This window comes from Pelodiscus sinensis, chromosome 15, assembly GCF_049634645.1.
Source record: "Pelodiscus sinensis isolate JC-2024 chromosome 15, ASM4963464v1, whole genome shotgun sequence".
In the NCBI taxonomy this organism is placed as follows: Eukaryota; Metazoa; Chordata; order Testudines; family Trionychidae; genus Pelodiscus; species Pelodiscus sinensis.
Window position 1 is genome coordinate 31,342,985 of NC_134725.1, and position 17,427 is coordinate 31,360,411.

The window sequence follows — 17,427 nt, forward strand, 5'->3', positions numbered from 1 at the left end:
CACAGCTGGGTACCTCAGAGGAATAAACATACCCATTACAAAGACAGCCTCCCCACCTTTTGATATTCATAGTATCTCCAGATTAGCCACTCAATTGACTCTTACAATAAGCTATTTCCTCCTTCCTTGTCTCTTCCTTATTCCCTCTCTTCCCCACCTTCTGTAACTGATTCCTTACTGTATAATTTGTTTACTTCTTCATTGCATCCCTCTGTTATATAATGGTCATGCCAATTCACTTTCAGAATATGATCTGAAGAAATGGGTCTGCCCCATGAAAGCTCATCACCTAATAACCCATTTTGTTAGTCTTTAAAGTGCTACATGACTGCTTTTTTGGGGTTAAAGAAAGATGAGAATAGTTCATGTGACCACAGAGTCAATAAGGAAAAATTGCCCAGCCTTACATACAATGTGGAGGGCGAAAGGGAGGGAACAAAACTTAACAGGATAGCAATAAAGAGGCTAGATGCAGCTGTAGGGAGATTGTAGTTAGGTGAAGTACTGCAGAATATCACTAATTCACCCTAATGACTGGAAGAGTCAGTTTAAATTAGAGCCTGTCCAAAGCCCATTGAAACAACTGATAGTTTTTCATTGACTTAAATGGAGTTTTATCAGTTTCTTAGGGGAAAGGGGCCTGATCCTGTGAAGAACTGGGTGTTCCCTTTTACTGGAAATTGAAAATGTCTCACATAATGCAGGATTGGACCCTTAGGCCCTGATTCTTCAGGTCCTTGAGTGCTATTGAGATCAGACCATTAGCAAAAAACTAAAAAAAAAAAGCAAAGCTTCTTTCATACAACATACATTATGTAGCTTTGTTTTAATGATTTGATACCTCATAAGCATATTTGTAAAGATATTGTAGTGTATTTGTAACAAGTTCTTAGTGATATGAGATCTTACTTCAAAGATGTTTCTGGTATTAAACCTTAACTTAAAACTGGGAAGAAAATGGTGTGTGTGTGTGTGTGTGTGTGTGTGTGTGTGTGTGTGTGTGTGTGTGTGTGTGAGAATTATAAAATCTGTGGATTAACTGTTTTACTTTCTTGCTCTAGACTAATTTGAATGAACTATCAATTTAAATTAATTTTGGAGCCTTCATCTTAAGTACACTGCTTTTAATAATAAAAGCTTTTTCAGGTCAGCCAATAAAAGCATCTAATAAGTGAAAGACCTCTAAATGTCTGACTCCATTTATTTTGCTTCAGAGGGGTAGCCAAGTTATTATGTAACAGGGAAAACTTGAAAAACAACAAATAGTTTGGTAGCACTTTAAGGACTAACAAAACATGTAGATGGTATCATCACAACCCACTTCTTCAGGTGACTGGAGTATTGGATATTTTGATTCTGGACATCCAACACTCCGGTCATCTGAAGAAGTGGGCTGTGCCCATAAAAGCTCATGATATCATCTGCATGTTTTGTTAGTCTTTAAAGTGCTACCAGACTATTTATTGTTTTTAAAGTTTTTCCATTTATTTTGTTCTTTGTGAAACATCATCCATACTTTGTGTTTTGGGACTTAATCAAAGTAAGTAACCCAACTGTTTAATCAAATGTTCCCTACTCCAAGTATCACACTGTTTTAGTAACACAAGCACTTCTAATAGTTTTGTTTTGAGAAAAGATTATTCTTGTTGGTATCTAGTAATTAACAATCAGAAATTACTCGGACCTTGTCTTGACACATATCTTAACAAAAAACATTTTAAGCAACATATTGCATATTGACCACACCATGTTATACTATTAATATTTCCTTCCGTCCTCTCAAACCTACTTAACTGTGTATGACTATACGTGTAATCAATCATATTTCTTGTTTAGGGAGACTGTAACGGAGAGTCATTCCAGTATTGGCCTAATCTTTGTTTTCTTATAGTATCTCCTGAAGTCTCATCATGTCAGGCCTCCCATTTCAACTGGACATTCCAGCCATTCCATTTTGATTTGACCATAGGAATTGATGAATAACTTCATTTAATTTTTTTAATTTTGTTTTCAGAGGTTTATAGGGAATAATGGGAAAAGGACACAACACCTGGGCACGATGTGGATTTTAATTATAGCTACCTATTGAAGTTGTTGATATCGCAAAATTTCTAGGTCATTGTAAATAACTGTCATTATTAATGGCTCAATATTTAATTTAAACAGCTTCCCCAGTTTAGATGATACATTAATGCATACATATGTAATGTAATTACCCACTTCTTTTCATGTGTATTTGTTATTGTATCTTAATTCCTGACCAAAAGCTTCAACTCTTTCTTGTAAAAAGCATATGGCTATCAGTGCTTAATGAAACTTTGCTTTCTATTCCCCCCAAAATTATTTTGGCAGTCCCCCATATCTTTTCTTCTAATCTACAGTATATTTGAGATAGTTTGTCTGTCAGTCTGGCTGTTCAATAACTCCTGAAACAGTAAAAGTTATGACCACCAAATTTGGTATAAAGCTTCCTCTTATAACTTAAAGCAAGGTAAGGATTTCAGTGTGCCAAGAAAATAGGATGTTACTGGAATAGGATTGCTTCTCATAAAAACATGCGGAAAAGAAACAGAATCATCAGGTGGGTCAAAGTAGCTGGCTGTGGGGGCGCTGCTGGCTGGGACTGTCCCAGCCCTGAGCCTCTCACCCCCGCCCACCCTTTAGAAAGGGAAAGGGAGCTACAGCTTCCCTCTCCCCCTCGGATTTGTACACAGACATTGCTGGCTGTTCCCCTTTGTCAGGGAACGAGGGGAAAATGCACATTTTGCTACATTCCTCGCTTTGGCTGGGGAACATAGGGAGCAGAAAAATCTAGACCTGTTCCACCCAAGACAAATGCATCCCACCTCTGTGTGTGCTTGCAAGGCAGCCTGCATAGTGAACCCCTCATGTCCAGCCCCATCCCAGAACAATTATTTAAATGAAACATGCACTTTTTTGGGAAGGGGGGAATTAAAAATATTAAGGACCTGCACAATACTGGGTAAATCTTCTAATGGTTCAATAAATATGTCAAATAATAAGGGTGGCAAGAGACATCTTTTTCCTGTTTCTCTTTATAATTGTATTAGCTCAGCTTTTGAGACATTTCCCCAAATACATGGTATAGAATTTTGGTAGATTATTTTTATTCACTGCTTAAAGAATTCCCCAAATCTGTGTGTCTACATTTTAAATAATAGCCACTGCTAATAACTGGTTCAGAAATACATTTCAGAATTTATTAATGGTAAGAAATATTATTGAAATAATCTTCAACTTTGGCAAGTAGGTACTGGAAACATGTAAATCAGTGGTCCCCAACCTTTTGGGGCTGCCGGACGCCCGGGGGCGGGGTCACTCACACACCGGGCACCCGGGGGCGGGGCCATGCACGCGCCAGAGGGCCGGGCCACCCATACGCTGCGTTGTCGGAGCTGGCACCACCTATGCACCGCACTCCCGGGGCTGGCACCGCAACTGTGCTGCACGCCTAGGAATGGGGCCGCACACACGCTGCGCACCCAGGGCCGGAACAGCCCATGTCCCGGGGGCAGGGCCACCACCACCCATGTGCTGCGTGCCCGGAGCCGCTGCCTGTGCCATGCACCCAGGAGCTGGCAACGCCCATGCGCTGTGCGCCCGGTGGCAGGGCAGCCCATGTGCTGCACACCCGGAGCTGGGGCTGCCCCTATGCCACGTGCCCAGGTTGGCGCCGCTCATACGCTGCAAGCCCAGGGCCGGCACAGCCCTTGCACCGCTCACCCGGGTGTAGGGCTGCCCATGTGCTGCACGCCCAGGGTCGGCGCCGCTCATACGCCGCATGCCGAGGGCCAGCAAAGACCTCGCGCTGCACACCCAGGGGTGGGGCCACCTAACTGCCATGAGCCCTGGGCTGGCATGGACCATGTGCTGTGCACCTGGGGCTGGCGCCACCCATGCGCCGTGCACCAGGGGGTAGGGCCGGCCCTGATCACTCAGTGGGCACACAGAAATGTCCTGACAGGCACCATGGCGCCCCCGGGCACCACGTTGGGGACCACTGTCAATTATTTAAGAATTGTAGAGGATATCATTGCCCTCCCAAGGGAATAGTCTCAATGAGTGAATGAGCAGTTTTTATCTAAATTCTGTGGAGGAACTGTTCTGTAAGAATTATGGCTTAACCCTACTGCATCTCAAACATCTAATGACATTTTTTTTGGGGGGGGAGCTTAAAAAACGAGTTGTCCTGTAACTTTAGAGACTAACAAAAAGCAAACCTTGGAGAGAATTCTTCCTCTTTTGAGTAAGTGAAACTGGCAGTAGACCAAGAAAACAAGCTGCATGTGACTAAAATGAACCTGGTCACCACTGAAAATAAGACAAAAATCAAACAAAAAAAAAACCCCCAAGCAAATATTAATGACTCCAGCAAAAGCTATCAAATATAATCCCAAAGCTATCATCTACAAGAGACTAATCTCATCTTTGATGCTGATTTGCAATGTGATTATAGATATGTCATGAACTCTAATTAATACAACTCGCTCAGTTGACTTCAAATAGACTACTTTTGTCAATAAAGAACACTCATGAAAAAGACGTAGCATGAGTCCTAATTATCATTAGTTGCAAGTGAACTATATAGGTCAGTACTTTGAACCACATGTAGCAAATATTCTGATTACACTGGATACAAACGGCAAGTGTAACTGAGTTCATGTCTTTTAGCAGAAATAGTGCATGTGATGATGATACACCCATCCTGCTTCCAATGACTGATACAGTTGTTCCTGAGCAAGTCTCAGCTCATGAACACTTGGGTAGACGGATGAAGAGCCCTCGAGCTTCAACCTCTTCTGCTGGTTTGGTGCAACAGGGAGAAGGCGAGCGGGCTGCTCTGTGCTTATGACGGGCTGGCAGGGTGGCTGTTTCCCTCCTAAGCCCGGGCTCAGGCAGCAGTGAGAGCAACTGGCGCGTGTGATGCGCCGCGAGGTCTCACTTTTGACAAATCTCCGATCCTGCAGTTCTGCCTGCTGGCACTGCCTCGTGTGACTGTGAGCACCCGGCATGTCCCTCAGTAGCCACCGTAGCGCTCCTGGCAGCGGGGGGGGGGGGGGTCCGCTCTGCCCCGGAAGGGGCGAGGTGTGAGCCGGAAGTGCCCCCTGCTGCTGCGCCGCTGAGTCCCCCTTGGCTCCGCCACGTGGCCGGTGAGGGCGCTGCTGGCCCCGGCTGCCGGCTACTTCGTGAGCACCGAGCCGCGCGCGGAGGAGAGTTTCCCGGAGCGGGTCCCGGCTCAGCTTCGAGGGGGGCTTCCTGGCCAGCGGGGCGGGCGCTCTGGTCACGGCTGGCGGCGGGGGATTTGGCCGTTGCCTTGCCCGGGGGGAGAGGGGCTAAACATGGCTGCGGGCGCAGGCTGCGGTGGGGTCCTGCTTCTGCTGTTGGCTCACCCCAGGGCGCATGGACTGTCCAGGGCTGAGTCCGGCCCCCTGACGGCCGGTTTTGAGGCTGGGATGGCAAAACGAGGAGGCTACGTCTCGACTGGCATGATTTTCTGCAAATGCTTTTAACAGAAAAGTTTTCCGTTAAAAGCATTTGTGGAACAGAGCGTCTAGATTGGCACGGAGAAAAGCACTTTTTGCAGAAAAGGATCCGTTCCAATCTAGACGCGCTTTTGCACAAAAAAGCCCCGATCGCCATTTTTGCGATTGGGGCTTTTTTGCGGAAAACAAATCTCAGCTGTCTACACTGGCCCTTTTGTGCAAAAGCTTTGTGCAAAAGGACTTTTGCCCGAATGGGAGCGGCATAGTATTTCCTCAAGAAGAACTGATTTCTTACAGTAGGAAGTCAGTATTATTGCGGAAATTCAAGCAGCCAGTGTAGACAGCTGGCAAGTTTTTCTGCAAAAACAGACACTTTTGCGGAAAAACTTGCCAGTCTAGACACAGCCGGAGTGGGCCGGTGGCATCTCAAAAACTAACCAAAATATATAGAATTATGGGCAGAACCCACTTCATTTGTTATGTCACTGTAGGAATCTAATAATGTAGTCAATTAACCGACAAGCTAAAGCTTATCAGTTAATGCTATAGACTACACATATTCCCCCGCCCCCCATCAGTACTTTTTTAGCAGCCTGGCTTAATCCTGGCTTGCACCAGATCTGGGACCTACCTCTGATGTGGCTCTGCATTTAAGGCATATTAGGAGCTGGGCTGGTAGGCAGCCTGGCTCAGTTCCAGCTTACCATGACTTCAGACACCTTCCCCCCCGACAAGGGCTACTGCCACGCTTGTACACCTGCCTCTTTATTAGCGGCAGCAGCACATGGTGACAGGTGAGGAGCTGGTCCACCAGGGAAGCTGGTTTTTAAGCTGACTCCACTCACGGACCAACTTCTGCTTGGCAGCCTGCACTGCCGCTTCTGTTACAGAGGCAGCAGCTCGGAGTGACAGGGGGCTTTTCCCAAGTGAAGCTGGAGCACACTGGCTCCTAGCCCCTCCCCTGGGGTCGACAGCCGGTCCCCGAGTTGTGAACGGTCGAGTTACAACTGTTTGCATTTACGACCAAAGCTCCTGTCGAGCAGTCGTAAATGTGGTCCCCGAGTTACAAACGCGACCTGCGCTTTTGAACAGCGCGGTCACTATGGGTACGTCTAGACTACATGCCTCTGTCGCCAGAGGCATGTAGATTAGGCTACCGGACATAGTAAAATGAAGCGGCGATTTAAATAATCGCTGCTTCATTTAAATTTACATGGCTGCCGCGCTGAGCCGACAAACAGCTGATCAGCTGTTTGTCGGCTCAGCGCGATAGTCTGGACGCTCCCCTGCCGACATCAAAGGTATTTGTTGACCACCCAGGCATACCTTTGATGTCGGCAGGGGAGCGTCCAGACTATCGCGCTGAGCCAGACTATCGGCTCAGCGCGGCAGCCATGTAAATTTAAATGAAGCAGCGATTAGAGGCATGTAGTCTAGACAGAGGCATGTCTGGACAGAGGCATGTAGTCTAGACAGAGGCATGTCAGCGACAGAGGCATGTAGTCTAGACGTACCCTATGTAACTCAATGGGGTACAAGTTATGAACAGATTGTGTTACAGCCAACTGTTTTGTCCGTAACTCATTTGTAACTCAGGGAGAGGCTGCATAGAATTAGTTGACTAACCAATAAAAATTTATGAGGTTACTCAACCATTCAATTAACTGATATTTAACATCCCTATGTCACAAAGTGATGCTCTTTAGCAGCAGGGATCAATACTGTTTGTTGGTGCTTTCTGCAGTTATGCAATGACATTAGACAATAGGCTGGAAATGTATATAGGAAAATTATTTAATGCAGTTTAAACTCATGATATTTAGAATAACAGAATAAAATGAAACAAGGCCACGAAGAAGCAGTCTACACTGTACTTTTGGCAAAAAGAGTTTTAAGATCTTAATATTACACTGGCTCCATCAAAGCTCCAAATGGCACCTGCAGCAGCACAGAATTGTAGATTTAAAGACAACATAGACATGTCAAAAGGAAGTAAGTTGGTTTCTCATGTCCTTTCTTGCCAGAACTGGAGATTGGGGTTCTGTGTTTACCCTGCTATCATTGATCTTGTGATTAATTTTGAAATTTAATGGACTGTTGAAAGATAATGCAAGTCTGGGCAGGTGAAAAGCCTTTCACATTGCCGTAAAGAGGTATTTTCTGAAAGATTCTAATGCAAATAGAAAAACGTCATGCTCCAGTTTGTCTGTGGGAGGTAAGAGATTGTATAGATTTTTTTGACATTGCCCAGCAATTGTAAGAGTGCAGCATCCCGAAGGAATATCATGAGTTTAGTTGAATTTTGCTCTTTCTAAATGTTTGACTTCCAGATACAGGTAGTGAACTATTCTTTTTTGTCTCCAGATTATAGGGCCTGATGATAAAGAAATTTACAAAGAAGACCGGGAATCCAGTGGAAAATACACCTTTGCTGCTCACATGGATGGAACTTACAAGTTTTGTTTTAGCAACAGAATATCCGCCATAATTCCTAAGATAGTGATGATCACTATTGATATTGGAGAAACCAAAAGGGAAGGATATGGAGACTGAAATTGAGGGGAACTTCTGAAACAAAAATGGTTCTGAATTGCGATCTAGAAAGTTTAATTTTAAAAGCTGTTCTCTGCACTCATCCTTCCAAAGTACTGTACTGGAAATCTCAGAATTTTTATCTCATTCACTCACTTTAATTTGCCATTTTTTTAAACAGCAACAATTGGGATCAAAATATTTGTAGGCATTACTGAACAGTGTAATGCAACACAAGCAGGTAATTGCTCTGCTGCTTGTGGACACCAATGCTGACATTCTTTAGTTTTCCCCTCAGTTTCATGCTCTGGTTTTCAGTTCAAGTTTCAGCACAATGTAGATGATTATTTAATTGAGTTCTTTGATACATGTGCTAATATGTAATTTTCTATAAGCTATGTAAATTTACAGACTTGTTTTGTACTTGTGTTTAATGTAGTGTTTCCATTTACAAAACTATATACAGTAAAACTCCATTAGTCCGGCATCCCATGCTCCGGGACTCCTGATGGTCCAGCACCATCAAGAACCCAGAAGTGCTGGGGCAGCTGGACAGGCTTCCCCCATTCAGCTGCTGCTGAAACTGACCAGCAGCTGAATCGGGGAAGCCGGGAGCAGAGCAGCTGGGGTGCTGCCAGATTGGTCTCCTAGCGCTGCCCCTCGGGGCTGAGGGACCAACCCAGCAGCACCCCAGCTGTTCTTGGGGACACCTGGGGCAGAGCAGCTGGAGTGCTGCCGGGTTGGTCCTGCAGCACCAAAGGATGGCGCTGCAGGACCAACCCGGCAGCACCCCAGCTGCTCTGCCCCAGGGGTCTCCGATTCAGCCGCTGCTGAAACAGATCAGCGGCTGATTCCAGGAAGCCCTGCTCTGCCCCGGGCTTCCTGGAATCAGCCGCTGATCTGTTTCAGCAGCGGCTGATTCGGGGACCCCTGGGGCAGAGCAGCTGCTTTGCCCCAGGCGTTGGGATTCAGCCACTGCTGAAACTGACTAGCAGCGTCAGTTTCACCAGCAGGCTGAATCCAGACGCCTGGGGCAGAGCAGTTGGGGTCCTGCCGGGTTGGTCCCGCAGCGCCGTCCTTTGGTGCTGTGGGACCAACCTGGCAGCACTCCAGCTGCTCTGTCCCAGGCGTCCCCAAGAGCAGCTGGAGTGCTGCTGGGTTGGTGCCGTTGCGCCGTCCCTCGGCGCTGCGGGACCAACTTGGCAGCACCCCAGCTGCTCTATTGCAGGCATCCCCGATTCAGCTGCTGCTGAAACTGACCAGCAGCGGCTGAATCAGGGACGCCTGGGGCAGAGCCGGACTATCGTAAGGGGGGGCTAGGAGGGCTCTGGGGTGGCATCCCCTCCCACCCCACTCCAGACCCCTCATAGCCCCCCCCTTCTGATAGTCTGGCATATTTGATAATCCAGCACCCCCTGGGTCCTAAAGGTGACGGATTTTCGAAAGTTTACTGTATTTATTAATGGCCGTTTTTATAATTATACTTTTAAATGTATATAATTTATTATTTATATGAAATACAAAAGTAAATGGATACTTTGCAGATAAATAAAAAGTCCCATTTTTTGCCCTGAAATGATTTGTTTAGGTCCCTTCCTGTAATCCAGTCTGTTCACTGCAAGATCAAGGCCCCTTAGACTACGTCTACATTGCACACATATGTCGGAATAAGCTATTTCAGAATAGAAACTCCAAAATAGCTTATTTCAAAATTGCATGTCTACACAGAAAAAACCCATTGTACTAGTACTAAGCTATTTCAAAATAGACCATCCACACTCACTGGACTCTTAATTGCATTTAAGGCCACTTGAAGCTGAGCATCAGGACAGCAATCACTTTCTGGAGCTACTGCTTGAAGCTATCTGAGGCTCGAGCTTAAAAGAACCCCCCCGTACAGCCATGTCTCAGGCTCCTCTCTTTTGCCTACCTCCCCGAGAGACAGCAAAAGAGCAGCACTGGCTGCTCCTGTTGCCCTTGCGGACACCACAACACTCCCAGCCCTGGAGTCAGACCTGCCTGCAAGCACTTGACAGCTCTTAGACCTCATGCCACATCACAGGCTGCACTCATGGCTCTGCAGAAACAGGACCCCCTGCTCATTGCGGGGCACCACCTGTCCTCTCTCCACATGCTGCTCATGCAGCACAGACCCTCTCTTCCTCCCGTGCACGCCGTGCATCGCTGCTTATGGAGAAGGGACATCAGTTCCAACTCGTGGGACTGAATCATGGAGTGGTGGGATGACCAGCAGTGGCTCCAGAATTTCTGCATGTAGAAGGACACTTTCATGGAGCTCTGCCAATGGCTCACCCCTGCCCTCAGGCGATAGGACCTCCACATGTGACCCGCCATACCCCTCCAGAAGCACTCATCGCCATCTAGAAGCTTGCCACACCGGACAGCTACTGCTCCATCGGAAACCAATTTGGTGTGGGGAGAGCAACCATCGGGGCTGTGGTTATGCAGGTATGTCGCTCTTGTGCTATTGTCCCAGGAGAGTGGTGAACTTCTGGAAAGGGGTTTCCTAGGGAAGGAGTGGGGAGTGGTGGAGGCTGCCTCCCTGGAAGGATGGCGATGTGCTCCCACTCCCAGGTCCTCACAGGCTCATCTGTGGCAGCGGCTCCCATGGGGGTGGGAGGTGTAGCAGGTGCCCTCAACTCTGAGCTGACACTGAAAGGTTTCAGGTCAGACAAAAGTGATGTGCTTGGAGCAAGGCCATCTGTGGCCTAGACAACAGGCCCCAATGTCCCGGAGGAGCCTTGCTACCTCCATATCCTGGGGACAAGCAGGCATGGGAAGATGCCAGCCAGGTCAGGAGCCTGTGGGCGGGAGATGAGTGATGGGCTTCCTTCTGAGCCATGCACACGTCGGGACTGACAGTGGCGGTATCCTGCAAAGAGGGGACTTGTACCCACCTGCTGGAGCAATGAGGAATTGTGTTGGGGGAGAGGTGTGTGAGTGGCAAATGCCACTTGCTGGGGAAGGTGCTGCTGGGATCCCCACCACTTCCTCCCCCTTGCCCTCATGGCAGGCTCCCCTGGTGGGGGAATGGTGTCCTCACCATGCTGCCCCGGGAGTGTGGGCATGACCATATGCCGTGTGTGGCACTGCTGTGTGTGCATCTGACACCCCCATCCTCCCTACTGATGGCTTTGGTGGGAAAGTGTTCACCACGGGAATGGGAGTAAGGCAGGCATCTCCAGAAACCCAGTGAGTAGGAGTGCAAGGTTCCTGAGCAGCTGCCTCAATGCATCTGTCTGCTCCGGACTGCTGCTCCATGTGAAGCCACATGCACAGGCTGCTGTATGATTCTTGGCCAAAAAGGCCAGGCGAGGAGTGCACAGCCCTTCTCCACTCTGCCCAAATGTGTCCAGGGAAAGTAATGGAATTCACCTGATGGGGCTTTCCCTGGCCTCATCCCAGCCCTGGGTGACATCCTGGAATGCTGTACCTGCTACAGGTACCAAGGTGAGGTCCTGGCCAGTGGACATGCTATGTGTGGTGGTCACCACCTTGTCATCAATGTCGTCATCCTCCTCCACTGCCACACCCTCTGAGAGGCTGACAACAGGCGTTTCCAGGTTGGAGTCGACAACAAGGGGACAGGAGGTAATCTTGCAGTCGAGCTGGTAGAAGTGGCAGGTCTGGAGTGCTGCTCCCGACTGGGAACTCCTTTCCCTGGCCTTGGAATAGGCCTTGATCTTCATTCTGACCTGGTCCAGAGTGTGGTTGTGCCCTCTCTGGACTAGGCTGTCTGCCATGCAGCCATAGACTTTGGCATTGTGCCATCTGACATGGAGATCCTGGCTGTTGGACTGCTCCCCCCAGATCTCAGTGAGATCCAGGATCTCCACCTCAGTCCACAATGGCACCCTCGTCTTTTGGCCTCAGATGGCATGCTGGGATCTGCCATGGCAGAGGTAGGGCAGAGAGGCTGCAGGGAAAGGGGAACTATAGAGTTCTGAGGAGCGTGGCCAACAGGGCACCTGTGGGAAGCCCTGGAGGCCACTTAGTTCAAAATAACCACAGCTGCACTGTCTACACATGCCCTATTTCAAAATAACTATTCTGGAACAGGCATTATTCCTCATAAATTGATGGTTATGGGTTTCAAAATAAGATGCCGATTATTTTGAAATTATTTCAAAATAATGGGTTTGCTGTGTAGATGCTCACTTTGTTATTTTGAAATAACACTGCTGTATAGAGGTACCCATAGGCAATGAATAATAGTGAGAAACCATGGGATTGGAATAAGGGAAGAATAAATCAGTAAAAATGTAACTTACTGATAATATCTCATATATTATAGTTTTGGACCTTATCCTGTATTTCTTATGTACACGCGTAGTGTCCATTTGTGTGAGTGGGAGCTTTCAAAGCACAGAAGCATTGCAACATTAGGCTGTGTATACTGATAAACTGATTCATTTAATTTGTCATTATCACACTACATTCCATCATCTCTGGTAAAATTACTAACTTCTCCATGGAGGCCAGGAGGTATTCTTCATGTTCATTGAATTGTGTGGTTCTATGGGCAAAGAAAATGTCCAAATATGTTTAGGTTCGACATATTTGTTCCCTGGTTAGCATTAGTCACCAACATCCACATTATTCAGTACAAATTGACTTCTATACTTTTTGTTAACCAACTTGTTAGTGGCAAAATTCTCCAATGTACAAGAGCTGGATGAGAGTGAATTACAACGAAGTCATCACTTCTTGGAAAACATGGCCTAAGGGGGCATGATACATGAAACTATAGGGGAAGATAGTGAATATACATGAAAGGCCACACCAGGGCATCTCAGAGGAACAAACATGCTAGGAAGTACAGGCAGGCCCCGGGTTACGTACAAGATAGGGACTGTAGGTTTGTTCTTAAGTTCAATTTGTATGTAAGTCGGAACTGGTACATATTGTAGGGGAAACTCTAGCCAAACATTTCTCCAGAGCTCACTTTTATTCTCCCACACCTCACTTCCCTCAGTCCTTTATTCTCAAGCTGAGGTGTCTGCTGAGAAAAGCCGCTCCGCGTCTCCCTGGTCTGCTGGGGGGGGGTGCTAGCTTCGTGTCTCCCTGGTCTGCTGGGGGGAAGCAGCTAGTGCGGGGTTGCCTCACCCCGTTTGTAAGTAGGGATCCGATGTAAGTCGGATCCATGTAACCCGGGGACTGCCTGTAAATATTTTGTCTGGGTTAAAGAAAGATAAAATAATAATCCATGTGACCGCAGAGTCAATAATGAAAAATTGCCCAGTCTTACATACAAATGTGGAGGGGATAAAAAAGAACAAAACAGGATAGCAACAAACAAAGCTTGATACAGTTCTTAGGTGAAGTATGGCAAAATGTAGTTAATTCATCCTAATGACTGGAGGAGACCGTGTAATTTAGAGCCTGGCCAAAGTCCTTTGAACCCAATTGGAGTTTTTTTCATTGACTTCTGGAGGCTTTTGGATTAAGCCTTTTGGGAAAAGGGGCCTGATCCTGTGACAAGCTGGGTGTTCCCTTTCACTGGATGTTGAAGGTTGTGGAGTAAAGTAGAAGGTTTGAGAATGTGGCCAGCCCCGAGGAGGTGCAGAAACAAGCAACCTTGTACTGAATATCTTTTAAACTTTTATTAAAATGCTTCCAATTATAACTTTTTATTATATCAGTTTCTTACATGCATGGGCACCAAATAACTACTAGCAGGAACAATAAACAAAATGCAATACAGTAAAGGAAAATTCCCTGAGTTTTTTCTAAATCCCAATATTTGTCAACAAGGGACCAGGGATTATCAACAGTTACATTTACATCAATCTCACTCATAAGGCTAATCATTTATCTAAACTCTTAACACTACTATTTAACAAAACCTCTAACTTCAAATAACAATACTTGCAGTTAACAGACACACAAAGCACAACAGCGACAACAGCATATTCAGTATACGTTACACTCTACAGGGAATTCATTTGGTTCGGTGAGCAGGAGGGGGCCCTCGGGTGATCAGTCCTCAGACCTGACTCATGTTCTGCCTTCCAATCTTTGTTTGGGAACCCTCAATTTGATACAGGAGGGGAAGCTGATTTATAGAGAGAGCTTTCCCGCGCTTTTTTGTGATAGGCTAGCAGACCCTATCTGTTATGTGACAGGAGTGTGGGGGAAAGGGAGGGGATGAGATGATTCTGTTTTTCTCTTTCTGCCATATCAGGCATGGCACAGCCAGTGCAAACTTTACATGCACTTTACATGTCTGGTTTTTGCCCCTGTCTTTTGCTGATCCTTAAGTCACATAGTGTAGGATTTTTCCATCAAGGGGAAGGTGACTTTTAACTAGGAAGGCTATGCGCACGAAGCCTGGCCAGAAAAGAGCCTGCTTTTACACAGGTGTCTCATATATTGAAAGATTGGAGCCTTAGGCCCTCATCCTGCAGGTCCATGAACATTGACAGGATCTGACCATTAGCAAACAAACTAAAAAACACAAGGCTTCATCTTACCTACATTGCTTGTAATATATATATTAAAAACAAACAAACAAACAAACAACTTTTTCAGCTCTTACTACAAAAGGATGTAATATATGATTGAAAACATCTCCCCTGCTAACAAATGAAAGAGCTCTAACTGGTTCTGTTTATTTTGTTTGTTATGAAGTGTCATCCATACATGTTGTTTTGGACTTAATCAGAATAAACAACCCTAATGTTTAAAGAAAATTTTTTATACAGCCAGTATCAAACAATTTTAGTAAGACAAGCATTGCTAATATTTTTGTTTGTTTGTTTTTATTCATATAGAATAAAGGCCCATCAATGGCTACTAGCCAGGATGGGCAGGAATGGTGTCCCAAACCTGTTTGTCAGAAGCTGGGAATGGATGACAGAGGAGGAGACATTTGGTTATTACTCATTCTGTTCATTCTCTCTGAGGCACCTGTCATTGACTACTGTTGGAAGACAGGATACAGGACTAGATGGACCTTTGGTCTGATCCAGTATGGCTAGTTTTGTGGGGAGTTTTTGAGAAAAGATTATACTTATTGATATTGTGTGTAATTAACAATAAGAAATTACAGTTACATTGTCGTGACAAATATAGACCCATATCTTGATACAAAATTAACATTTTAAAAGAAACAATCATCAGGCAGGTGAAAGGGGCTGGCTGAGGGCACATTCCCCTCTGTCCAGGACTATCCTAGCCCAAAGCCTCACAGTCATGAGATTATACATTTTAAATGTAATCTTAATGGCTGAAATTTGAAGCCCATGTACAAATTTGTCAAATAAAGATTGTTTTGTTGGTTCCTTTTTTATCTCTACAGGTTTTTAATGATTAAAACATTAAGAAATCTGTAGAAACTCACATCGCACATACTTTTCTTTTTTGGAAAATATCAGTTACATGTTTAAGGATTGTTCATCCCTAAATTCTTCCTTTTATCATTGTGATATTTGCCCCAACAATTATTCCTTATTAAGATGGAGTTTGAAAGAACATTTTTTAAATTGTTGATATTTCCAAGATCTGTTCTTCTTGTTTGGTCTTATGTCTCATATATGCACAATTACAAAATGCACCTTTAACTAGCATGTGGTATTTCTGGTGCCAGAATGATAGAATATGATCCAGCATTTAATTATATAATGAGATTGGATTTGTCAGTGTTTGATGCATCTGTACCCAAGATGGACACTCTGTATTAGACTGTTATTCCAGTTCCAGCCTAATTTGTGCTTCCTTAAGAGTATCTCTTGAAGTCTCATAATGCCCAACCTCCCATTTCAACTGGACATTCCAACTATTCCATGACCATAGGAATTCTCTGAACAAGTTTGTTTAATTTCTTAATTTTTTCAGAGGTGCAATGGGAATAATGGAAAAAAGATAAAATATCTGGACAGGGCATACATTTTAAGTCTATAAAATCTGTCTATCAAAGTCACAGGTATTAATACACAACCTCCTAGGTCATTGTAAATAATTGTCATTAATAGGTCGATATTTAATTGAAATATCTACCCCCATTCAGATGATACAATTAATGCCTAAAATATCTAATGTAATTACCAACTACTTTCCATGGGCATTTATTATGTATTAGAATCATATGGAAGCAAGACATAGTATTGCTGATTTAGAGCAATTTAGAATTAGATTATATAAAGAAATGTAGGGCATAACATTGCCCTGACAGGGGAATAGACTCAATGACTGAATGAGTAGTTTCCATATCTAGTTTTTATGGCACAGCTGTGCTTTCAGAATTAAGGCTTGACCCTACTGCACTAATACCTCAAACATCTAATGACCATGGTGGGAAATGTTCATATGTTGAATACTATAACTGGCAGTAGATCCAAGAAAATCAACAGGATGTGATTGAAATGTACCTGGTCATCACTGGAAAACAAGAAAAAACAAATAAACAAATCCCCCCAAACAAACAAACATTTTATTGATGCTAACAAGTATAATTCCAAATGCATCACCTAAGATAAACTAATCTCAGCTTTCATTCTGATTTGCTATATAATTTTAGACATTGTATGAAACCTCTCTAATATGGGGATAACAACTAGGCATGTCAACATACAGTCGAGTACATGATTAACTGATAAGCCTAGGCTGGTGGTCACCAATCAGTGGACTGGGATCCACTGGTAGATCTTGGAGCCTTTGACAGGTGATCCTGACTGATTTGGCCAGGAAGCTGCCCTCTTTAAGCCTCCTACTTACTATTCGGAGTGTGGGAGAGAGAAAAGCGGGGAGGGCCCTGATGTCAAGGTGTCCTCCCTACTTCCACTCTCGTACCCTATCTCCACACAGAGAGAAGGGGATGGAGGGAACTTGGCAATGCAAATCTCTGTCACTCTCACACACCATGTGTGTGTCTGTCAGTCTCACAAACACACTGTCCTCCACTCCCGTCCCCTGACCCAACACATATGTGGGCTGCTGTTGTTACTTTTACTGCTTGCAAAGTGGGTTACTTTTGGTTTTTGGCTGGTCTGTGCATTCCATAACTTTCATTTCTCTCTTACATTTAAATGTACTTATTTGAGTAGTGAGTTCTAAAATGCTGAACCTGTCGTGGCTAGAGTCATTATCCCAATGATAATTGCTGCTCCTGGATATGGCTGGCATGTCCCTGCAGCTCCTGAGAAAGGCAGAGCAGGGGCTCTCCACATGCTCTCCTTGTCTGCAGACACCATTCCTGCAGTTCCCATTAATCAGTAATGGGAAACCATGGCCAGTAGAAGCCAAACTCCTTGGCCCAAGACCAGAGCCTGCACCTCAACCCCCTACTCCAGCCTGGCGAAAGTGAGTGAGGATGGGGGAGGAAGGGTGATGGAACGAGCAGGGTGAGACCTCAGAGAAAGGATGGAGCAGG

The 17,427-nt window shown here is 45.3% G+C and overlaps 1 long non-coding RNA gene across 1 annotated transcript; it reads left to right on the forward strand.

The window, feature by feature from the left end:
- Positions 1 to 8,978: 8,978 nt before the first annotated feature.
- On the forward strand, positions 8,979 to 15,439 carry LOC142818506 (uncharacterized). Its single transcript, XR_012896008.1, has 3 exons — positions 8,979 to 10,505; positions 11,500 to 11,648; positions 14,831 to 15,439. It is a non-coding gene; the product is annotated as an uncharacterized LOC142818506 (long non-coding RNA).
- Positions 15,440 to 17,427: the final 1,988 nt, after the last annotated feature.